The sequence below is a fragment of the Rhinoderma darwinii genome, chromosome 2 (genome assembly GCF_050947455.1).
Source record: "Rhinoderma darwinii isolate aRhiDar2 chromosome 2, aRhiDar2.hap1, whole genome shotgun sequence".
NCBI classification, from domain to species: domain Eukaryota; kingdom Metazoa; phylum Chordata; class Amphibia; order Anura; family Rhinodermatidae; genus Rhinoderma; species Rhinoderma darwinii.
Window position 1 is genome coordinate 106,898,910 of NC_134688.1, and position 23,927 is coordinate 106,922,836.

At 46.1% G+C, this 23,927-nt stretch overlaps 1 long non-coding RNA gene across 1 annotated transcript in view; it reads left to right on the forward strand.

The window, feature by feature from the left end:
• Window positions 1-572: 572 nt before the first annotated feature.
• The window catches only part of LOC142740752 (uncharacterized), a 62,142-nt gene continuing 38,787 nt past the window's right edge, over window positions 573-23,927 (forward strand). The window contains exon 1 of the long non-coding RNA XR_012880871.1: window positions 573-797. This is a non-coding gene — a long non-coding RNA (uncharacterized LOC142740752). The remainder of the gene's footprint in view (window positions 798-23,927) is intronic.

Genomic DNA, 23,927 nt, shown 5'->3' on the forward strand with positions numbered 1-23,927 from the left:
GTTATTCCTTTTAGAAATTTATGAAAAAATTGACAACTGGGTGGTTCCAGATAGGGGTAATGTTAATAGACGAATTGAAAATGTCCAATTACTGCGGACAGTAAATATCAAATAAATAATTTGCGCAGATAATGATTCAATGAAGTCACCAAATTGTCTATTAGGTCTCAGAAGCTTCAAAAATGTGCACCTTTCATGGATGATGAGGACACGTCGTTTCAGAATCTCAGCAATTCGTTAATAAAATATAAAATAAACTTTTTGGATATATACTCTGGGTACTCTGCATTCCAGGGTCTAAACATAGAAATGAACTCTTGCCCTAAATGGACACAAACTTTTCAAACAGCTTATACTAATCTAATAGTATTCCTGATGTATAACATTGTAATTTACTTACTGTTTAAAATTGTCATTTACTTATCGTTTAAAATGTAGTTGTTTTATCCATGCAAATTCTATTTGAAGCTACTGCCACTAGGTGTCTTCCTTCCTGTAATCTGTTGTCCATCTCCTGTTGTCAAAATCCGTCCCTAGTTACAGAGCAGAATTGACAGACTGCAGGAGGTGGGGGTTTGTCACTTCACTTCTTGACTATATAAGTCTATGGAGAGGGGAGCAGATTGAGAGACACAGGCTGCAAATACAAGTCTATTGAAAGAGGAGCAGAGTGAAAAAGACGCAGGCTTCCAATACAAGTCTATTGAGAGTAGAGTGAAAAAGACACAGGCTGCCAATACAAGTCTATTGAGAGAGCAGAGTGAAAAAGACACAGACAGATGTGCTGCAGCTTCCTGGTAAGTGTTGTTTCTCCTGTGCTAAAGTCTCAGCTGCACCATGTGGAATTCTAACAGTAGGAATATGCTTAAATGAAGATGTATCCTCTAAAATAATCCACAATGTCCTTACAATTTACAATTTCTAAAATGTAGCCAGTAAGTATATGGCTATCTATTTCAAGGGATAAATCCACATTTAGGCACAAAATAGAAGTAATATATCTATCAAAATATCGCTAGACATCCCGTCAATGCAGTGCAGCAAATGTGAATATAACTTCGTGAATTGCCACCCTTGAAAAAAATTTTGTGTGTTCTGCTCTAAATAGGTTCAAAATTCTGTGTGAAATAATTTCCTAATATACATTATAAAAGTTTAGGGGCACACGTTTTATTTATTGAATTCAGATGTCATTCAGTTCCATTGCCTCAGGTGTGGAAAATCCAGCACCTAGACATGCAGTCTGTCTCTACAAGCATTTATGAAAGAATGGGTCGTTCTATAGAGCTCACTGAATACCAGTGTCGTACTGTTGCCATCGTTCTAACAAGTCAGGTTGTTAAATTTCTTCCCACTAGATATTTCACCATCAACTGTGAGTAGTAGTATTGCAAAGTGGAAGTGTTTAGGGACCACAGAAACACCACGTAAAGTTACAGAGTGGGTTACCAAGTAAGGGCCTGTTCACAACAGCATTGGCTTTCCGTTCAGCGGTTTCGTCTGAGGTTTCCGTTGGGTGAATCTCGCAACAGAATGACAAACTGAAACCACAGCTTCTGTTTCCGTCCCCATTGATATCAATGATGACGGAAACATTGCTAATGGTTTCCGTTAGTCACCATTCCTGCAGGTTTCCGGTTTAATGACGGAATCAATAGCGCAGTCGACTGCGCTATTGATTCCGTCGGAAAAATGGAAACCTGATGGAATGGTGACCATCGGAAACCATTAGCAATGTTTCCGTCACCATTGATATCAATGGGGACGAAAACGGAAGCTGTGGTTTGTTTGAATTTCCGTTGCGGGGTTCACCCGACGGAACCCCGGAACGGAAAGCCAACGCTGATGTGAACAGGCCCTAACTGATTGATGTAAATTCAACTACATATATTCCCTGCTGGGTCAAAAATATTGCTTACTGGTGGCAGGGAAAACCGTTCTTAAAATTTAACTTTTATTAATAATAAAATCGAATCCATATATGTAACAAAACACTCTGATGTTGGTCTTGTGATGGATACTGTTAGGCAATTCAGGACATAGCACAGACTCAAGAAAAGTATAGCAATACTTGATTTTAAATATTTGAGATAAGTATACCTTATAATGCCGTTGTTTCTCAAGCAGAGTGGTATCTATCCTCCTAAAAATACGCCCTATGAATGTTAGGCTATAGAAGACTCACTTCCCCTGTATAAGTGCTATCCCTGATAGTAACCAACCAAGGGCTATTCGTGCGCTCTGAAAAGAGTGATCCCTGGTTTATTTGAGTCCGAGTCCTGTAGTTAATATATCTGTAATGACAGAGTAGGGAGACCGACAGGTGAGCCCTTATCTACCCGCCACTCAGTTCCTGCCTACTTGCACGACCCGTCCTAGGCGACGGCGTACAACTGGGCGACGGTCCCTACGCTCAGTATGTGCACGACAAACAGACAAGGGTACACAGAAGCTAAGGGAAAGGGGGCAGTTGCCCACGGCAACAAGAGTAGTGAACGAGCCGAGTCAAACCAGGAGTGTACGAGGTACCAAACGCAGAGCAGAAGCGTAGTCAGTAAAGCCAGGGTCAATATAAAGCAGAGGTCAATAGATATAGCTGGAACAGCAGAGCCAGGAAACGAGAGAATCACAGGCAAAGACAAGAAGCAAATGAAGGTATAAATAGACCGAGGGCGGGAGCTAGAACTGTCTGGCCAGGCTGTGATAGGTTCTCCCACTCCTCAGCCTACCAGCCTGAGTGGTAGCAGATCGAGTCACTCTATCAGACCTAGGAGCAGATGTAGACTGATTAATCACGGGCGTCGACACAGAAGCTGTGTCTGGCAGATCCTTTACAGTACCCCCCCCCCCTTTTATGAGGGGCCATTGGACCCTTCCCAGGTGAACCTGGCTTATTGGGGAAGCGAAGATGGAACCTCCTGAGCAATACCCCAGCGTGAACATCCCGGGCGGGTACCCAAGTCCTTTCCTCAGGCCTGTATCCTCTCCAATGGACCAGGTACTGGAGGGAGCCTTGGACCATCCTGCTGTCCACAATCTTGGCCACCTCGAATTTTACCTCTTCAGGGGTGAGAACAGGGACCGGAGGTTTCCTCGAGGTAACCAAGGACGGGGAACAGCTTTTCAGGAGGGAGGCATGAAACACGTCGTGTATTTGAAAAGACGGGGGTAACTCCAGCCGGAAGGAGACAGGGTTAAGGACCTCGATGACCTTATACGGCCCTATATACCGGGGAGCAAATTTTTTGGACGGAACTTTAAGGCGCACATTTTTTGAAGACAGCCTCACCAGATCTCTGACCACAAACAAGGGGTTAACAGAACGTCTTCTATCTGCCTGAGTATTTTGTAGGCTCTGGGACGCCTCTAGGTTCTTCTGAACCTGGGCCCAGACTGTGCGCAGTTAATGATGGACTACATCTACCTCGGGATTGTTGGAACCACCATGTGAAACGGAGGAGAACTGTGGATTAAACCCAAAATTACAGAAAAAGGGGGAGACCCCTGACGAGTTACTGACCCGGTTATTAAGGGAAAATTCGGCGAGGGGAATGAAGGAGACCCAATCATATTGACAGTCAGAGTTAAAACACCTTAAATATAGTTCTAGAGACTGATTAGTCCTCTCTGTTTGGCCATTAGTTTCAGGATGGAAGGCCGAGGAGAAGGACAGATCAATCTCCAACTTTTTACAGAAAGTTCTCCAAAACAATGAAACAAATTGTACCCCTCTGTCAGAAACAATATTGACAGGAACCCCCTGGAGACGCAGGATGTGTTTGACAAACAAGATAGCTAACGTCTTGGCATTGGGTAGTTTCATGAGGGGCACAAAGTGGCACATCTTACTGAAGCGGTCTACTACAACCCACACCACCGACTTGCCTTGAGATGGAGGCAGATCGGTGATAAAATCCATGGAGATATGGGTCCAAGGTCTCTGGGGAATGGGCAAAGAACATAGTAAGCCCGCTGGTCGGGACCTGGGAGTCTTGGACCTAGCACAAATTTCACAAGCGGCGACGTAGGCCTTAACGTCTTTAGGCAACACAGGCCACCAATCGTTTCTAGCAATGAGGTGCTTGGTACCCAGGATGCCTGGATGGCCAGATAGTGCAGATCATGATTTTCCCTGAGTACCCTTAGCCGGAATTGCAGGGGAACAAACAGCTTGTTCTCAGGAAAGTTCCCGGGAGCTGAACCTTTATCAGCCGCAATTTCGGAGACTAAGTCAGAATCAACAGAGGATATTATTATACCTGGGGGCAAAACACAAGCAGGATCTTCCTCCGAAGGAGGGCTGGCCATGAAGCTACGCGACAGTGCATCAGCTTTAATATTTTTAGACCCAGCCCTATAGGTGACCACAAAGTTGAATCTAGTAAAAAACAACGCCCATCGAGCTTGTCTCGGGTTTAGCCTCCCGGCACATTCTAGGAAAAACAGATTCTTATGGTCGGTAAGGACCGTTACCTGGTGCCTAGCCCCCTCCAAGAAGTGGCGCCACTCTTCAAATGCCCATTAACTGGCGATGTAGCTACTTACCTGCAAACGCCGATGCTGCTGCAGAATCAACTGTAGCCTCTGGTGCCGATGTGTCCTCGCTCGTCCGACACGATGCAGGACCTGGGGCAGGAAGTGAGTGACGTCACAGCGTGATCTCTCGAGAACACGCTGTGTCTCTGCACTGCCAGAAGCTGGGTGTTAACGAACAGAAGTGGATGATGCTGATTCGTCAGCATCATACACTCCCATTCCTAACGCCCAGCTAGTAAAAGAAGTAAAAACGCCCCGATGTACACACATAATACACGCCCAGTTTTACTTTTACTGTTAACACGCCCAGTTGTACTTCTGCAAGCCTCATTTGCATAAATACAAAAATGGTCATAACTTGGCCAAAAATGCTTGTTTTTTAAAAATAAAAACGTTACTGTAATCTACATTGCAGCGCCTATCTGCTGCAATAGCAGATAGGGGTTGCAAAATCTGGTGACAGAGCCTCTTTAAGAGGCTTGGAGATGACCGAGAAGTTAGCAATAAATCTCCTGTAATAATTAGCAAACCCCAGGAATCACTGTAACGCCTTCAGGGAGGCAGGTTGGACCCATTCAGCCACAGCCTGAACCTTGGCAGGGTCCATGCGGAATTCATTAGGAGTGAGGATTTGACCCAAAAATGGTATCTCCTGCACCCAAAACACACATTTTTCGGATTTAGCAAAGAGTTTGTTTTCCCGAAGGGCCTGGAGCACCTTCCTGACATGCTGAATGTGGGAAGACCAGTCCTTGGAAAACACAAGTATGTCATCAAGGTACACTACAAGAAATACCCCCAGGCAGTCTCTTAAAATCTCATTTATGACATTTTGGAAGACCGTGGGTGCATTACACAACCCAAAGGGAATGACGAGGTATTCGAATTGACCTTCGGGCGTGTTAAACGCAGTCTTCCACTCATCCCCTCATCTGACTTGGATAAGATTATAAGCCCGCCGAAGATCAAACTTAGAGAACCATTGGGCCCCCTGAACCTGATTAAAGAGATCAGGAATCAAAGGAAGGGGATACTGGTTCCTTACAGTGACCTTATTCAAGTTTCGGTAATCGATGCACGGCCTAAGACCACCATCCTTCTACCCTACGAAGAAGAAGCCAGCACCTAGCGGAGAAGTAGAGGGGCGAATGTAACCCTTGTCCAGGCTTTCCTGGATATATTCTCTCATGGCCTCACGTTCGGGACAAGAGAATTTAAATATCCTACCCTTAGGGAGCTTAGCTCCTGCTACCAAATCGATTGCGCAATCGTATTCTCTATGAGGAGGTAACACTTCGGAGGCCTTTTTAGAAAAAACATCAGCGAAGTCCTGAATAAACTCAGGAAGAGTGTTCACCTCCTCAGCGAGAGAAACCAAATTAATGGAAAAACAGGACGTCATGCATTCATTACCCCATTTAGTAAGATCCCCAGTATTCCAGTTAATGGGATTATGCATCAGCAACCAGGGAATGCCTAAAACCAAATCGGACGATAATCCTTGCATCACCAGTATAGAGTACTGCTCCAAATGAATGGAGCCAACAATGAATTCAAAAACAGGGGTATGCTGCGTAAAATAACCATTAGCAAGTGGAGTGGAGTCGATACCCACTACCGGGACAGGTTTAGGCAAATCAATCAATAACAAAGCTAGAGACATAGCAAATTCCACAGACATAATATTAGCAGAAGACCCTGAATCCACGAAGGCACGGCCGGTGGCAGACCTACCCTCAAAAAAGACCTGAAAGGGAAGCAAGATCTTATTAGGTTTCATATTTATGGGAAATACCTGTGCGCCCAAGCGACCTCCACGATGGTCACTTAGGCGCGGAAGTTTTCCGGCTGCTTATTCTTACGCCTAGGACGGTTGTTCACTTGATGCTTGTCATCCCCACAGTAGAAGCAGAGACCATTCTTCCTGCGGAGCTCTCTACATTGTTGGGGAGACACGGAGGCCCCAAGTTGCATTGATTCATCCGAGATTCCCGTGGAAGAATGAAGCAACGAAATCTCGGGAGCCATCATGGGGGAGCCAGAGGAGAAGGCACAAAAATGTTCAAGTCGTCGTTCCCTGAGACTACCTGGTTAGCATCACGCTGGTCGCACCTCTGAGCCAGGGCTTGGACCTGTAGGGAGAGACCCTGCATTTGCTGAGCCAGGGTCTCAATGGGGTCCATAGTTGTGTAGGGACCAGGGTAGAAAAGGTATATGGGCCTGTGATTATGTAATGATGGGTTAGGGAGACAGACAGGTGAGCCCTAATCTACCCGCCACTCAGTCCCTGCCTACTTGCACGACCCATCCTAGGCGACGGCGTACAACTGGGCGACGGTCCCTACGCTCAGTATGTGCACGACAAACAAACAGACAAGGGTACACAGAAGCTAAGGGAAATGGGGCAGTTGGGGCAACACCGTGAACAACAAGAGTAGTGAACGAGCCGAGTCAAACCAGGAGTGTACGAGGTACCAAACGCAGAGCAGGAGCGTAGTCAGTAAAGCCAGGGTCAATATGAAGCAGAGGTCAATAGATATAGCTGGAACAGCAGAGCCAGGAAACGAGAGAATCACAGGCAAAGACAAGAAGCAAATTAAGGTATAAATAGACCGAGGGCGGGAGCTAGAACCGTCTGGCCAGGCTGTGATAGGTTCTCCCAGTCCTCAGCCTACCAGCCTGAGTGGTAGCAGATCGAGTCACTCTATCAGACGCAGGAGCAGATGTAGACTGATTAACCACGGGCGTCGACACAGAAGCTGTGTCTGGCAGATCCTTTACAATATCCCTATAATCTAGCCTCAATCAGGGATAGCAATTCTACGGGAGAAGTGAGTCTCCTTTAGCCCAACATTCATAGGGCGTATTTTTAGGAGGATAGATAGGGTTTTCCTTGCCACCAGTAAACAAAGTAGTATAGTAGAAAAACCCAAGCACTCTATAGAAATGATGAACGTAGAAATAGATTTTCTTAAATCATTGTTTGTTTTTTTCAAAGTAATTCAACTTTTTGTTATGTTGTTTTTTGTCAGGCGATTTTCTAAAGACGTTTCGGCCCATCGCAGGCCTTCGTCAGAATCGCTGTATAAGAGAAGGATGTCCATGTCCTGTTATGGCATCTGCCAGACACTCTAAAGTGAATGTGTCATAACAAGACAAAAAACAACATAACAAAAAGTTGAATTACTTTGAATAAAAAACCAATTATTTGAGAAAATCTATTTCTGCGTTCATTTCTATAGAGTGGTTGGGTTCTTCTACTATACTACATTGTGGGATATCGGTCCCTAACCCTTATAGCGCCTGAATATTCCTGTCCAGGAGTGCAGTACATCATTTTTTCTAACCAGTAAACAAATTTACAGAGGGGGTTGCAAAGAGCTGAGGTATATAGTGCATAAAAGTCACTAACGCTCTGCTGACACATGCAGGCACTGGACTCTGGAGCAGTGGAAATGTCTTCTATGGAGTGATAAATCACATTTCTCTATCTGGCAGTCTGATGGACGAGTCTGGGTTTCGTGAATGCCAGGAGAACGTTATCTGCCTGACTGCATTGTGCCAAGTTTGGTGGAGGAGAGAGAATGTTATGGGGTTGTTTTTCATGACTTGGCCTAGGACCCTTAGTACCAGTGAAGGGAAATCTTAATGCTTCAGCATACCAGGATATTTTTGACAATTGTAGGCTTCCAGCTTTGTGAGAACAGTTTGGAGAAGACCTTTTTCTGTGCCAGCCTGACTGCGCCTTAGTGCACAAAGCAAGGTCCATAAAGGCATGGTCGGGTGAGTTTGTTGTGGAAGAACTTGACCGGCACACACAGAGCCCTGACTTCAACCCTATCGAACACCTTTGGGATGAACTAGAATGGAGATTGCGAGCCAGGACCTCATTCAACATCAGTGTCTGACCTCACAAATGCTCTTCTGGATCAATGGGCAAACCTTTCCACAGACACAGTCCAAACCATGTAGAAAGCCTTCCCTGAAGAGTTGAAGCTGCGAGGGGCAGGGGTACAACTTCATAATAATGCCTATGGGTCTAGAATGGGATGTCATAAAACCTGTAGGTGTAATGTTTAAGTGTCCCAATACTTTTGTCCATAAAGTGTATCTTTATAGCGGTGGGAGCACCGCTTTTCTGATACAGAGCTCTAAATCCCCTACACAGATTTAGTCTTGTTCTCTGTCTGCAGCCACCACTAGAGGGATCATGGGAGCCTACTGCAAACTTATACATGCAGTTTAGGCAGTTCTATTCATTTACACAGTGATTATTGATCATCCTAAATCTAAGCTGTGACTATGTCTAAAATGGTCAGGTACCGAGTGGTCCAATAGATTAATTTGGTTGTTATATTTGTGCTTTACCTGCACTCCTGCTTCGCATCCCTCACATAGATGAGTCCACAGGGGCACTCAATAACATAAGTTACAAGATCAGATTGATGACCCTTGCGCAAAATCAGATTTTTCTTATGTGATCCCACACCTGTGCTTACCAATGTTGGATTTCAACGTGCACGATCCTTTGTTCCCATAGGAGATAAGACGCTGCCAGAAGGGTCTGGCCATGGCTTATTCCCCTTTCACCATTGAAAAAATATTCAAGCTCTGAAGAGCGTGCATGTTTACTGTGGAGTTGGTAGAATTAGCTGCCTGCTGAACGAACATTAGACTGGCAGCTATCTTTAATGTATGCCCAGCTTAGGTTGATGTAAAATAAATTATTTTACTTTATATATACTATACAACATTGCTGTCCGTTTCTGTAATCCTTCTCTTCTTGTTGATGGACCAATTTCCTGAGATCTGCTGTTCTAATAAATCTTTCACACATCTTATCTAACCTCTGTTCAACATTTTTTTTTTCCTCCAACAACCTTTTTAACACTCAATAAATGATTGTTTAGGAGGGACCTTAAATGCCTTCTGCCATATATGAGATTATTTCCATTGGTTTGTTTCCTGCACAAATCTGTAGTCAATTTACCAGCTTTGGAGTGTCCAAAAAAATCTATACATTGGAATATACAAAGCTAAAATATAATCCCATATAATTCATCCTTGAACCTTAGGAGCCAAAAAAATCACATCTATGTATCTCCTCCACCTTTTTACAAAACTTAAAGAGCTTGACGGGTGTACAAATTTTCCTTAAAAAATGGCAATAGAAAAGTTGTCATATACGGGTATTTTTTCTGGCACTATCGATACTTGGTAATACTTTAGAGCTAATCAAACAATATTTCATAGAATTAGAAAGCGTTTCATCTGACGGTCAAATATCAATGGACAGAATTTTATCCACTTGAAGTAAATAATAAATGTTTCTACTGAATAACAACAAGCAGAGTGTCACTTAGGGTTCGTGGACCCACTGGGCCGTACCGCCTTGGCAGTATGGCAGCTGGCCAACAGGGCGCAGGTCACAGTCTATAGTTCGTATAGGGTACCTGTGGCAGCTTGGACAGTAGTAAGACAGGCTCGGCTGGGACTAGGCAGCAGGTAGACGTCAGACGTGGAGTAGTAGGACAGGCGTGGAATACAGCACGGCACTTGACCAGGATAGCACGGGATACAGGAACAGGACACACTGGAAAAGACTAGGAGACCATTTGCTTAGACAAACTAGGATACGACAAACAACGCTCAGGCATGGAAGAAAGGGGCTGGGCCCTTCTTATAGTGCAGGGCACTCCTGGGCTGATTTCACATTAAAGTCTGGTGTGCGTGCTGCCCCTTTAAGAGCGGGCACGACCGTATGTGCACACCCTATGGGACCCGGCCGAGGTGACTGGAAGTGAGCGCAGGCGTCTCCTGTGGGGACTGGGGCCAGCGCTCGCAAACCCATGGCTGCGGCCGTCAGGAGGTGAGTGAACCTCACAGCCCGTGGCCATGGACATGACAGTATCCCCCCTCTTACGCACCCTCTTCTTGGGGCCAGAGCGAGAGAGAAACTTCTTCAGAAGGGTAGGAGCATTGAGGTTCTCTGAATCCCAGGACCTCTATTCAGGACAAAACCCCCTCCAATCCACCAAATAAAAAGTATTTCCTCTCTCTTGGTGTCCAAGATCTACTTAACCTCGAAGGTGTCTGAAGTGCCGCTGGAGGCAACTGCAGGGCTAGGAGTCTTGGTAAAGCGGTACAAAACCACCTGTTTCAGGAGAGAGACATGGAAGGAGTTGGGGATCCTGAGTGTAGGAGGCAGCCGAAGCTTGTAGGTGACAGGGTTGATCTGCTGCAGGATCTCGACGGGTCCGAGGAACCTGGGAGCAAATTTGTTCGACGGCACACTCAGTCGAATATTCCTGGAGGACAGCCAGACCTTCGTGCCAGGAAGAAACTAATGAGGTTCTCTTCTCCTGTCCGCCTTCAGTTTCATGCGGTCGACTGCCAGCAGGATGGAGTATCGAGTCTGCTGCCAGATCTGCAGAAAGTCCCTAACAGCCGTGTCAGCAGCTGGTACCTTGGACATATCAGGCACCGGGAGAGGAATTCGTAGGTGTTGGACATAGACAATAAAGAATGGTGTATTCCTTGTGGACTCACTGGTGTGATTATTTTAAGAGAATTCAGCCCACGGGAGCAACTGCACCCAGTCATCATGCTTCTTGGAGATGAAGTCCCATAAGTAGTTCTCCAAGATCTGATTGATCCTCTCGACCTGACCATTGGACTGAGGATGGTAGGCCGAGGAAAAATCCAACTTTACACCTAGGAGTCCGCAGAGGGCTCTCCAGAACTTCGAGGTGAACTAAATCCCCCGATCAGACACAATAAGCTGCGGTAAGCCGTGCAGGCGGAAGATGTGTTGGATGAAAAGCTTGGCCAGTTGAGGAACAGGAGGAAGACCAGTCAGAGGAATGAAGTGGGCCATCTTCGAAAATCGATCCACCACCACCCAGACAGTGCTGCATCCAGCAGAGAGAGGCAGGTCAGTGATAAAGTCCATAGCTATATGCTGTCAGGGAGCATTGAGCACAGGCAATGGCTGGAGCAGGCCAGCGGGTCTGGAGTGAGCGACCCTGTTAACTGCACACACTGAGCAGGAGGAAACAAAGTCCATAATGTCCTTGGGCAACGTAGGCCACCAGAAATGACAGGCAACCAGATACCGTGTCTTATGGGTCCCCACGTGACCTGCCAGTCAGGAGGAGTATCCCCAGCAGAGGACTCTCCCTCGGTCAGCCAGGCGCACAAAAGTTCTCCCTGGAGGAATGTCCCCAACTTGCAGGGGATTGACAGACAATGCAAGACGGATCAATAATGTTCTGTGGAATTTCCATGGTGTATTCTGTCTCGAAAGACCTGGACAAGGCATCGGCCCTCACATTCTTGTCGGCTGGGCGATAATGGAGCTCAAACTGGAACCTGGTATAGAACAGCGACTACCTGGCCTAACGAGGGTTCAGCCGTTGGGCCATCTGGAGATAGGTGAGGTTCTTGTGGTCTGTAAAAATCAGGATGGGATGAGCTGCGCCCTCTAGTAGATGTCTCCACTCTTTCAGGGCCAATTTGATGGCCAGTAACTCCCGATCCCCAATCGAGTAGTTGCGTTCTGTGGAAGAGAAGAGCTTAGAGAAATATCGACATACCATTGGACTTGCCCTTAGAACCTCTCTGGAACAGGAGTGCACCAGCACCGACAGAGGATGCATCCACCTCCAACAAGAACTGTAGAGACACATCTGGATGATGGAGGATAGAGGCTGACGTGAAGGCACTCTTCAGGCTATTGAATGCGGACTCTGCCTCAGGAGTCCACACCTTGGCGTTCATGCCCTTCTTAGTGAGGTTAGAGATAGGAGATGTCAGTGAGGAGAAGTTTGGAATAAACTGTCTGTAAAAATTGGCGAATCCCAGAAAGCGCTGTATGGCCCTCAAGCCTTGAGGGCGTGGCCATTCCAGGACAGACTTTACCTTTTCAGGATCCATCTGTAAAGGATCTGCCAGGCACAGCTTCTTTATCTACGCCCATAGGTAATCAGTCTGCACCTGCTTCTAGATCTGTGAGACTGACTCCATCTTCCACCACTTAGGATGGCAGGCTTAGGAGTGGGAGAGCCTATCGCAGCCTGGCCAGACGGAGCTAGCTCCCGCCCTCTGTCTATTTATACCTGCCTTTCCTGTTCCTCCTTGCTTGTGAATCTTCTCTGTTGGTTTCCTGGACCTGCTGCAGCTTCTTGTACTATTTGTCCCTGCTTCGTATTGACCCTGGCTTGTTGACTACTCTCCTGCTCTGCGTTTGGTACCTCGTGCTCTCCTGGTTTGACTCGGCTTGTTCACTCCTCTCCTGCTCTGCGTTTGGCACCTCGTACTCTCCTGGTTTGACTCGGCTCGTTTACTACTCTTGTTGCTCACGGTGTTGCCGTGGGCAACTGCCCCGTTTCCCTTAGGTTCTGTGTTCCCTTGTCTGTTTGTCGTTCACTTATTGAGTGTAGGGACCGTCGCCCAGTTGTACCCCGTCGCCTAGGGCGGGTCGTTGCAAGTAGGCAGGGACTGAGTGGCGGGTAGATTAGTGCTCACTTGTCTGTTTCCCTACCCCCATCATTACACCATCGTGAGACTTCTATTCGAGACAATGTAGCCCAGGAAGGGTAGAGCTTCTTTTTCAAACACGCACTTCTCCAACTTGGCGTACAGAGGATTCTCCCTTAACCGCAGCAAAACTTGACGGACATGTCTCTGATGCGTCATAGGATCTGGAGAAAAAATCAAGATGTCATCAAGATAGACCACAACACAAACGTAGAGCAGGTCACGGAAAATGTAATTAACGAACTCTTGAAAGACCGCGGGAGCATTACACAGGCCGGAGGGCATTACTAGATATTCATAGTGTCCATCACGGGTGTTAAATGCAGTCCTCCATTCATCACCCCGGCGAATCCGGATTAGTTAGTAAGCCCCATGCAGGTCTAGTTTGGAAAAAATCTTGGCACCACGTATACGATGAAACAGTTCTGAGATCCGTGGCAACGGATACTTATTTTTCACCGTGATCTGGTTGAGACCCGGGTAGTCAATACATGTACGCAGGGAGCCATCCTTCTTTTTGACGAAGAAGAACCCGGCTCCTGCCGGGGAGGAAGACTACAATATGAAGCCCTTCTCCAAGTTCTCTTTAACATAGGCGGACATGGACAGAGTCTCTGGCAAGGAAAGAGGATATACCCTACCATGGGGAAGGGATGCACCAGGAATCAGCTCGATAGGACAGTCATACGCCCGGTGTGGGGGCAGTGTCTCCGCCTCCCTTTTACTGAAGACGTCCAAAAATGCAGCATAATGACGAGGCAATCCTGCCAATGTCCGAGGCAGAGGAGGCTGAGCCGAACGAATCTGCACCAGGCAACAGCTGTGACACTCGGGGCCCCACTGGAGAACCTCTCCAGAGTTCCTGTCGAGGACTGGGGCATGTAGTCGGAGCCAAGGCAGGCCCAGCAGCACAGGGTTAATGGCCTTGGATAGGACATAGAATGATAGAAGTTCGGAGAGGAGAGCCCCTACTTGAAGCCTCAGCGGCTTGGTCACAGCTATAACAGGGTCTGGCAGAGGTAGTCAATTTACCGATGCAACCATCAACAGTTTCTCCAGAGGGGTAGTGGATAATTGAAGAAGGTCCACCAGGTCTGTAGAAATGAAATTAGCAGCGGATCCAGAATCCAGATACGCAGAGACCTGATGCGTTTTCTCACCGGATATGGACAATTTAGACGGGAGTCCTTCTTTGCCCTAGGTTGTCTCTCCTTCCAACCCCAGACTTGGGGGCTTTTGGGGACACAGACGCAAAACATGGCCTCCGTGGCCGCAATAAAGACAGAGTCTCGAAGTGCGTCTGCGTTTGTCTCTCCCGGGTAGATGGCTTACATTGGTCCATCCTCACAGACTCCTTAGGAGGATCGGCATCTGAGGACAGCAGGGGTTGCTGCAACGTAGGGACCAGACTAGGAAGACCTTCCCGACGAACCTCTTGGAGCCGTTCTCGGAGCCTTCTATCAATCCGTGTGGCCAGAAGGATGAGGTCATCCAGGGTAGATGGCCGGTCTCGAGCGGCAAGTTTGTCCTTATTTTTAGGAGACAGTCCATGCCAAAATTTAGCCACCAGGGCCTTATTGTTAAGCAACAGTTCTCCCGCCAGGGTGCGGTAGTGGATGGCGTACTCGCCAATGGAGATGTCTCCTTGGCGTAGGTTCATCAAGGAAGCCGCTGCAGAGGAGACTCCTCCAGGCTCCTCAAACACCGTGCAAAACGTCCGGAGGAACCCCTGGAAGTAACCGGTCTCTGGTCCTTGTCTCTCCCAGATAGGGTTCGTCCATGCAAGGGCCTTGTCAGTAAGAAGAGAGATGATGAAAGCGACCCTTGTGCCATCAGACGAAAATGGCCTTGAATACAGGCTGAAGTGGATCTGGCACTGGTTCAAAAATCCATGACAGGTTCCTGCGTCTCCATCATAGCGGTCAGGAAGTGGCAAAGAAAAACGAGGATCAACACTGCCAGGATGTGTAGTCTGAGGATCAGTACTGCCAGGAGGTGTAGTAGGAGGAACGGCCTCCTGCCGACGTGCGAGAATGTTCAAGGCCTGGAGGAGTTGGTCCTGTCGAGACCAGAGGTCTAGCATATCCGTCCGCATCTCTTGTGACATCATCTTGGTCTTGGATCGACCAGTGGGATCCATGACCTGAGCGTACTGTCATGTAGGGTACGTGGACCCACTGGGCCGTACCGCCTTGGAGGTATGGCAGCTGGCCAACAGGGCGCAGGTCACAGTCTATAGTACGTATAGGGTACCTGTGGCAGCTTGGACAGTAGTAAGACAGGCTCGGCTGGGACTAGGCAGCAGGTAGACGTCAGGCGTGGAGTAATAGGACAGGTGTGGAATACAGCACAGAACGGCATTTGACCAGGATAGCACGGGATACAGGAACAGGGAACACTGGAAAACACTAGGAGACCATTTGCTTAAACAAACTAGGATGTGACAAACAACGCTCAGGCATGGAAGCAAGGGGCTGGGCGTTTCCTATAGTCCAGGGCACTTATGGGCTGATTTCACATTAAAGACTAGTGCGCGCGCTACCCTACGGAACCCAGCTGAGATGAGTGGAAGTGAGCGCTGCCGTCTCCTGAGGAGGAGACTGGGGCCAGCGCTCGCAGACCCATGGCTGCCGCTGTCAGGAGGTGAGTGAACCTGACGGCCTGCGGCCATGGACATGACACAGAGATCTTGAAAATCGTAAGGAATTAATACAGAAAGTATATTGGAACATTGTATAACTTTTAATTATACAAAAAATATTTATTTGCTGAAACCGGACAACCCCCTTTTAAGATACAGTGAAATATAATCTGTAGTTCCTAGCAGAATGGGGAAATAGAAGACTAACCAGAGGGATAAAAGTTATATAAGAGAAAGGGGACTGAGGACAATTTCCTCCCCTTTACTTCAATTTGATATCATTAGTTGGTGGATATGTTTTCCTTAGAAATTCAAAGGGATGGTTACACATATATTTCTGTTTAAAGTCATTTTTATAAACTTTTGTAAACGAGTAAGAACTTTATCAGACCGTTGACCTGTTTATGAATGTATTTTATAATGTTACAATACTGAAGACTATGTAAAATTGATGAAAGACGTAATTACATTAGGGAAGGATGTTTTCTTAAAAGTGGTTGACTAATGTTATGGAATTTGCTTGAGCAGTCCTTTTATAAACCATTTCATGATTAAATACCCTTTACATTAAAGACATTATATATAACCATCCTCCATTACTGTCGTGACAACCTCCAACACGACAATGTGTTGTATATCTCTGGATAGAATAAATTCAATTTTTGTTCAGTCCTGTAGAATTAGTGTTAAAGACTATGTATACCTTTGAAAACATTATTATTATCATTATTATTATTATTATTATTATTATTATTATTATTATTTAATAAAAATGTGTATCAGTGTGTTTGGTGCAACTTTGGAAATACTTTTTATTTAAAAATAATTTTTATTTTTTCAGATACAGCTGCTTTGTATCCTGTATACAGAGCAGCTGTATATTTTGCTGAGACATGAAACCGTTAGGTCAGCGGCACTGACAGGTTCACATTGACAGGACACGCAGGATCCACCTGTTGCCGATCACATCTCATTTATGAACTTAGATGTGATCGGTAACCGCTCAGCCCATTTACCTGAATAGCAGACAAAGCCCATGGACAACAATGACCCATTTGTTCCAATTTCATATAACTCTTTTAACCCGTTTTTTGGGTTCTTTACATTTTTCCAGCATATAAATCAAACTTAGGCCCAAAAAAATTGATTTGAACATAGCCTTATAATGTAATTAATGGCAAAAACAACCAATAACTGCAATTAAAAAACTCCTTTAAGTCCTGTGAAAAAGAATGTGTATATTACCCACAACTGATCACTGGCACAGACCTATCATTAAAGCTGGTTCTAAAGCTACATATATTTTGAAACGTTTCTGAACGTTTCTTTGTGCTGTAATTTGGATTTGAAGCACAATTTTTGAAAGCAGAAAAAAATACTAAATCAATATAACACCGTAAGGCTTTGTTCACACCTGCATTGTGACATTCCGTTGTTCTGCTACGTCAGAGGAGCAGAGCAATGGAATAACAGAAGCAACCGTTACGTTGCACAGCGGACACCACTGGCGACCGACGGAACCCATTGATTTCAGTGGTTTCCGTCGAGGTGTCCATAATTTTACCGGACACGATAGCACAGCATGCTGCGCTATTGTCTCTGGTAATCCCTGCCGGATCTGTGACAAAGGCCCCCAACGGAGCCTCTAACGCAGATGTGAACGATGCCTTATAACTTCAAATCCACTGAACCTAAAAGAAATACATGGATACGCAACACGTGTAGGAAAAAATGTCAAAACTAGTAACCATGCATAGCTGTTTAACTATGTGGTGTGAGATGTCGGTAAGAGTTGTGGTGTCGACTGGATTTGTGTGGTGTGGCATCTCGCAGAGTTTGCGTTGAGTGGGGAAAAGTCAGTGAGAGGCTCGGTTTACACTGGTGTTATTGCTAGTCCGTCAGGTTTTCCAGTATTTTTGATCAGTCTCATATTTGTCTGTATCTGTTTGTATAGCTGTCATAATGCTAATGTGAACAGAGCCTAAGTGCTCATGCACACAACTGATGTTTGTTTAAGAGTTCTGTCCGTTTTTTTAAAGAACAGCATTCGGATGCACTAAAGTCAATGCATTTAGTAGGGCTCATGTACACTTCTGTTTTTTTAACTGATCCATGCGTCCATTCCGTTATTTTTAGAACATGTCCTATGCATGTCAGTTTTCAGTGATCCGAGTTTCCATTCAAGTCTCTGGGTCAATGGAAAAAACGGACAGCACTCGGATGTTGTCCGTGTGCCGTCCGTTTTTCACTGATCAGTTGTTAAGAGACATGATATATTAAAGATATTTTTAAAAAAAAGTCAAAGCAGGAAATATCTCAATGGCCTTGCTAAGCATTGTGGAACAAGGCCTGGAGATATTACTTCACCACAAGTTTGCTGAAAGAGCCATGCCACGCCTGTTTGATGTGGAAAAATTAATCACGCTGGTACAAGACCGGCCAGTATTGTTGGACAGCCGCTCTGGAGTGTACCACTATCGCTATCAAAAAGATGCTGCGTGGGAGGCAGTCGCAAGGAGATCTTCCCAAACAAATGGTCCAGAGGGAAAAAAACAGAACGTGAAACAAACTTTACGTGCATGTGCCCCCTGTACCTTGAGGTCTCCTGTGCCATGTGATGTGAGTAAATTATTAAATGCAAATATTTTGTTCCAGTGAAAGATGTAAAGGGCAGGTGGAACAGCTGCCGCGACCAATTCCGGAAGGAGCTGATCCATCAAGCCAAGAGGAGTGGAGATGCCCCACCTACCCGGAAGCCCTACCTGTTTACCCAGCAGTTGAGGTTTCTAAGCAGTGTCATGGATCTCCGCCTGTAAGTTGTTGTTTTTTAAAATTATTTTTTACACAAACAGGCTCATCATGTGCACTGTATCATGCTACAGTGCACTATGTGTACACCGTATCATGTTATAATGGCACCATCACTTTTGGCCAATGGCTTATGAAAGCTCACCTATATACACAGGACAGACCAGCTCTCAGGCCCAGATTATTTTTGCCTTCCTCCCCCTGGGCCTTCTAACCCCAGCCAGCAAACTATTTAGCCAGATCGTGGTGAGAGTCCATCAGCTAGTCCAGGTGTGCCAACAATGCAACAGTTTGAGTAGTATCTTTTTTTTTTTTTTTTTTTACATGTCTAAAAAAAATTAGCACTATGTTGGTGCAATGTTAGTTGTATTTAGCACCATGTTGGTGCAAATTAGCACTTTTAGCACCCGATAAAAAGAAAATAAGGGTGGTTTTTAAAAGGCTAAAAAATATATATTTTGCCTTGTGGGAGTTGGGGTGGGTAAACAGGTCAAAGAACATTCCGGATATAAGAGCAGGTTCAACAGATTTAACATGCAACTATACACCATCTCTGTAGTATCCTGGTGATAGAGCCTGAAATAAAATAAAATAATTACAATATTAATAAAGTATACACAGACAATTAAGGTGATACTCATTTTTATTTTTATTTTGGATACAACCTTCTTTTAATGATGTATTTGTTTATATTTTTGCCAAAATACAAAAGGTTGACATAGTGGATTAAAAAAATCTAAAAAAAAGTATTTTGCCAAAAATACGTAAGCTCACAACCTCTGTCAAGGGTCCTAATTGTCTTGCGAGTCCCTACTCTATGTGACAAAAAATAAACAATGAACTAACTCTGAAAAAACAGAAGCAAGTGCCCGCAGCCAGAGAAAAATTATAAATCTAAATGAACATAGTCCTCCTGCCAAGGAACCACTCCCTCGTGGGAAACAAAATAGTCTGCATAGACTTCCCGATGAGCAATTCCAGCAGAACCAGGTCTTCCATACATTGTCTGGTTTTCAGTGACTGTTGAGACGGTCCCTTGTTTTTCCATGTCCCCATCCAAACCTGCATCCTAAATCCTGGTGAAATTATGCAGGATGACACAAGCTTGAAACGCCAGGTTTACGTTGTCCGAATCCATCTGGATGTAAGACATGAAGATCCTCCATTTGTTGGCCACAATTCCGAAGGCCGCACTCCACATACCGACAGGCCCTAGTAAGCTGGTAATTAACAATGCGCCTCCGGTCATCCAAACCGCATCTGGGGTATGGGCGCATCTCGTGAGCAGACAGTCCGAAGCCCTCGTCAACAACTACAACAAAGGGTTCTGGTGGTCCAGATGATCCAGGCAGGAAGCGTGGCTCAGGGAGGGCAAGCTGGTTGTCGAGAAGACGCTGCCCCATTCTGGAAGCCCTGAAGAATCGAGCATCTGCAGTGCTTCCATAGGCCCTGATGTCCGCAATTACAAACCGGTAAGAACTGTCAGCCAAGGCCAACAGCACCACCGAGAAAAACTGCTTGTAATTATAGAATCGGGAGCCAGAGTGTGGCGGCTTCTTGACACGTATATTCTCCATCCAGTGCCCCGATGCAATTGTGAAACTGTGCATGGTCCATAAACCCGGCGGCGATACACAGCCAGTCTTCAGCAATGAGCACAGGCATCATCATCATCTCCTTAAGTGTGTTCCATATAAGATCACAAGTTAACCGGACTATTTTTCCTATGGTACTGGTCCCCAACAGGAATTCAAAGTGGAGTGAGGAAATAGTATTTCCAGTTGCCAGAAATCTGAAAAAGTTTAAAAAAAAATGAGAACTGTCATATTCCTCCCTGGTGACAGGGTGGGATGGGGCACAGGGCAATTTATGGTAGTGCTAGCTGTATCAAGGTGACAGGGCGTGATAGGACACAGGGCCATTCACGCTAGTACTAGCTGTATCACCGTGACACTGTTCTGCTACCTGTATCAGGAGCACATGGGGGTACAGGAGTAGTGTGTGTGCTTACCTCAGGTGACGAGCCATTCTTGAGGTGATATGCAGAATCGCATATTCGTGTCCTGGAAGGTGAGACTAGGACAAATAGCCTCCAACAAGCGGTCAGATGTAGGGACAGTCATTCGACAGAAGGAGTGAAACATCTCCTGGTGCTGACGAAGGTCATTGTACAGGGTATGGAAGTGTCCCTTGCAGGCCTGCTGGGAGACAATGGGATGGACCCAGTACCTCTTCCTCGTCGGTTCTTCTTCCAGCATGTCAGATTGCTTTCCAAAGAGCCGAGAGAGAAACCAGGCCAAGAAGACATCTTCCTCAGATGATGAGCACATGTTGCAAGATGAAATACGCCAATAAACGCCAGAAACCAAAGGCAAGAAAGCAGAGGTATCTAACAATGCTCTGTATGCTGTACAATCCAGAGAAAATGGCGTCTGGCACATCATGTGACTTTCCTGTGGGTGTTTTCAGTGGGATGGGACAAAATTTTTGACAAAAAATGACACCATTCATTTTTTTTCACTGATCAGTGAAAAACGGAACAGAAACGGATACTCGGATTGGATCACAAACGGAAACAGATGCAACTTGGACACAAATGGATGGAAAAAAATGGACACTCGAATAAAAAACAAACATTGAAGCACTCAGTCGTGTGTTAGGCCTCGTGCGCACTTCCGTTGGCTGTCATACGGTCGTTAATGATGGATCCGTGAATTACGGACCGTACACGGATGGCTTCCGTGTGCAGTCCATTGTTTTACGGACCAAATCAATGAAAATGCAGAGACTGTTCTATCAAAAACGGACAGGAGTAGGACCAGTCCTATTATTGATGAAATGGCCACATGGTTCCATTAAAACTACTGCGCTATTGATTCCGTCAAAACAACGGAACCCTGTCACAACGGTGACAAATGGAAACCTTTAGCAAAGTTTCTGTCACCATTAAGATCAATGGTGAGGGAAACGGAAGCTATGGTTCCAGTTTGCCTTTGGGTATGTTCACACGCAGTGAGCAAAAACGTCTGAAAATACAGAGCTGTTTTCAGGCGAAAACAGCTCCTGATTTTCAGACGTTTTTTTTTAACAACTCGCGTTTTCTCACTGCGTTTTTTACGGCCCTTTTTGGAGCAGTTTTTCAATGGAGTCAATGAAAAACGCCTCCAAAAACGTCCCAAGAAGTGTCCTGCACTTCTTTTTACGAGCCGTCATTTTACGCGCCGTAGTTCGACAGCGACACGTAAAATAAAGGCTCGTGGGAACAGAACATCGTAATTCCCATTGAAAGCAATGGGCAGATGTTTGTAGGCGTATTAGGGGCGTTTTTTCAGGCGTAATTCGAGGCGTAAAATGCCTGAATTACGTCTGAAAATAGGCCGTGTGAACATACCCTTTCCGTTGAGGGGTTAACCCAACGGAAACAGAAGGGCAACGCTGATGTGAACACAGCCTATGATGTGTAAAACTTTGTATTAAAATGTAATTTTAATAAATACTTTTAATAGACCAAAATAAATAAATTCTGCTGGCATCGAATAAATCAATAAGATCTAGAAATACTGTGTGCATTGACAAGCCCACTGTTAATGAGATGGCCCAAGTTTGTGTATTTTTCCAGGGCTATTAAAGTGGCTATAGACGTTACATAGTTACCAGTGGCGTAACTACCGCCGTAGCAGCAGTAGCGGCTGCTACGGGGCCCGCGGCATGAGGGGGCCCGTGTCGCCCGCCGGCACGGGCCCCCACCATGGCCGGAGGCTCCGCTAGCAGCCGCTATGGCTGCTACAGCGGGACGCCACTGAATACTACGGCAGAGCAGGGAGGTATCTCCCCCGCTCTGCCATTAACTGGTTCCCGACCGCTGGCTGTATTTTTACGGCCAGCGGTCAGGGTCCTTAAAACCCGAGCCATAGACTTTCTACGGCTCGGGTTTTAACTTGCTGCCCGCGCGATCGGGCAGCTGAATGTCGGGTCTCCGGCTGTCAGTGACTGCCGGGGACCCTGAGGAGAGGATAGAAGCAGCTTTCGCTGCTTCTGTCTTCTCTGATCACTTGTACACAGCGCTGAATGCGCGCTGTGTACAGGAATAGAGACAGTAGCAGCGGCGCTGTCTCTATTCCTCCCGGTGATCATGTGACTGGTCACATGATCGCCGGGTGCCGTTAGTGGCAGGCTGCTGCTGGGTCTTACTAGACCCAGCACAGCCCTATTAGTGACAATAGTCACTATGAGAGGGCTGATTTTCCCTGTAACTGGGGCATGCCTCTTTTAACACACTGTAGGTCACATTTTTTTGGGAGGGGGATGCTGTATGGCGTTCCCTACAGGGGGGGTTGCTGTATGGCGTTCCCTACAGGGGGGCTGTATGGTGTTCTCTACAGGGGAGGGCTGTATGGCGTTCCCTACAGGGGGGCCTGTATGGCGTTCTCTACAGGGGGGGGCTGTATGGCGTTCTCTACAGGGGGGGGATGTATGGCGTTCTCTGCAGGGGGGCTGTATGGCGTTATCTACAGGGGGGCTGTATGGCGTTATCTACAGGGGGATGTATGGCGCTATCTACAGAGGGGGGGCTGTATGGCGTTCCCTACAGGGGGGGAGCTGTATGGCGTTCCCTACAGGGGGGGCTGTATGGCGTTCTCTACAGGGGGGGCTGTATGGCGTTCCCTACAGGGGGGGCTGTATGGCGTTCTCTACGGGGGGGCTGTATGGCGTTCTCTGCAGGTGGGCTGTATGGCGTTATCTACAGAGGGGCTGTATGGCGTTATCTACAGGGGGATGTATGGCGCTATCTACAGAGGGGGGGCTGTATGGCGTTATCTATAGGGGGGCTGTAAAAAAGGCACTATCTACAAGGGGGGGGTTGTGTGACACCCAGGGGAGGGGGGCCCCAGTCAAAAGTTTGCTATGGGGCCCAGTCTTTCCTAGTTACGCCCCTGATAGTTACATAGTTTGTACGGTTGAAAAAAGACACATGTCCATCAAGTTCAACCAAGGGATGGGAAAGGGGAAGTGGGATGGGAAAAGGGAAGTAAAAAATTTCTATACATAGGAGCTAATATTTTTTTGTTCTTGGAAATTATCTAAGCCTTTTTTAAAGCCATCTACTGTCCCTGCTGTGACCAGCTCCTGCGGTGACTATTCCATAGATTCCCAGTTCTCACAGTAAAAAAGGCTTGTCGCCTCTGCAGGTTGAACCTTTTTTTTTCCAGACGGAGGGAGTGCCGCCTTGTTTTTTGAGGGGGTTTTACATGGAACAGGATTTCACCATATTTTTTGTATATGCCATTGATATATTTTTTTTTTTTTCAAGTTTACATTTTTTATTAACTTTTCAGAGTTACAGGAAAAGAAAAAGAAAGAAAAACAAGAACGATATCGGACTATAACAATATTAGGTCCACAC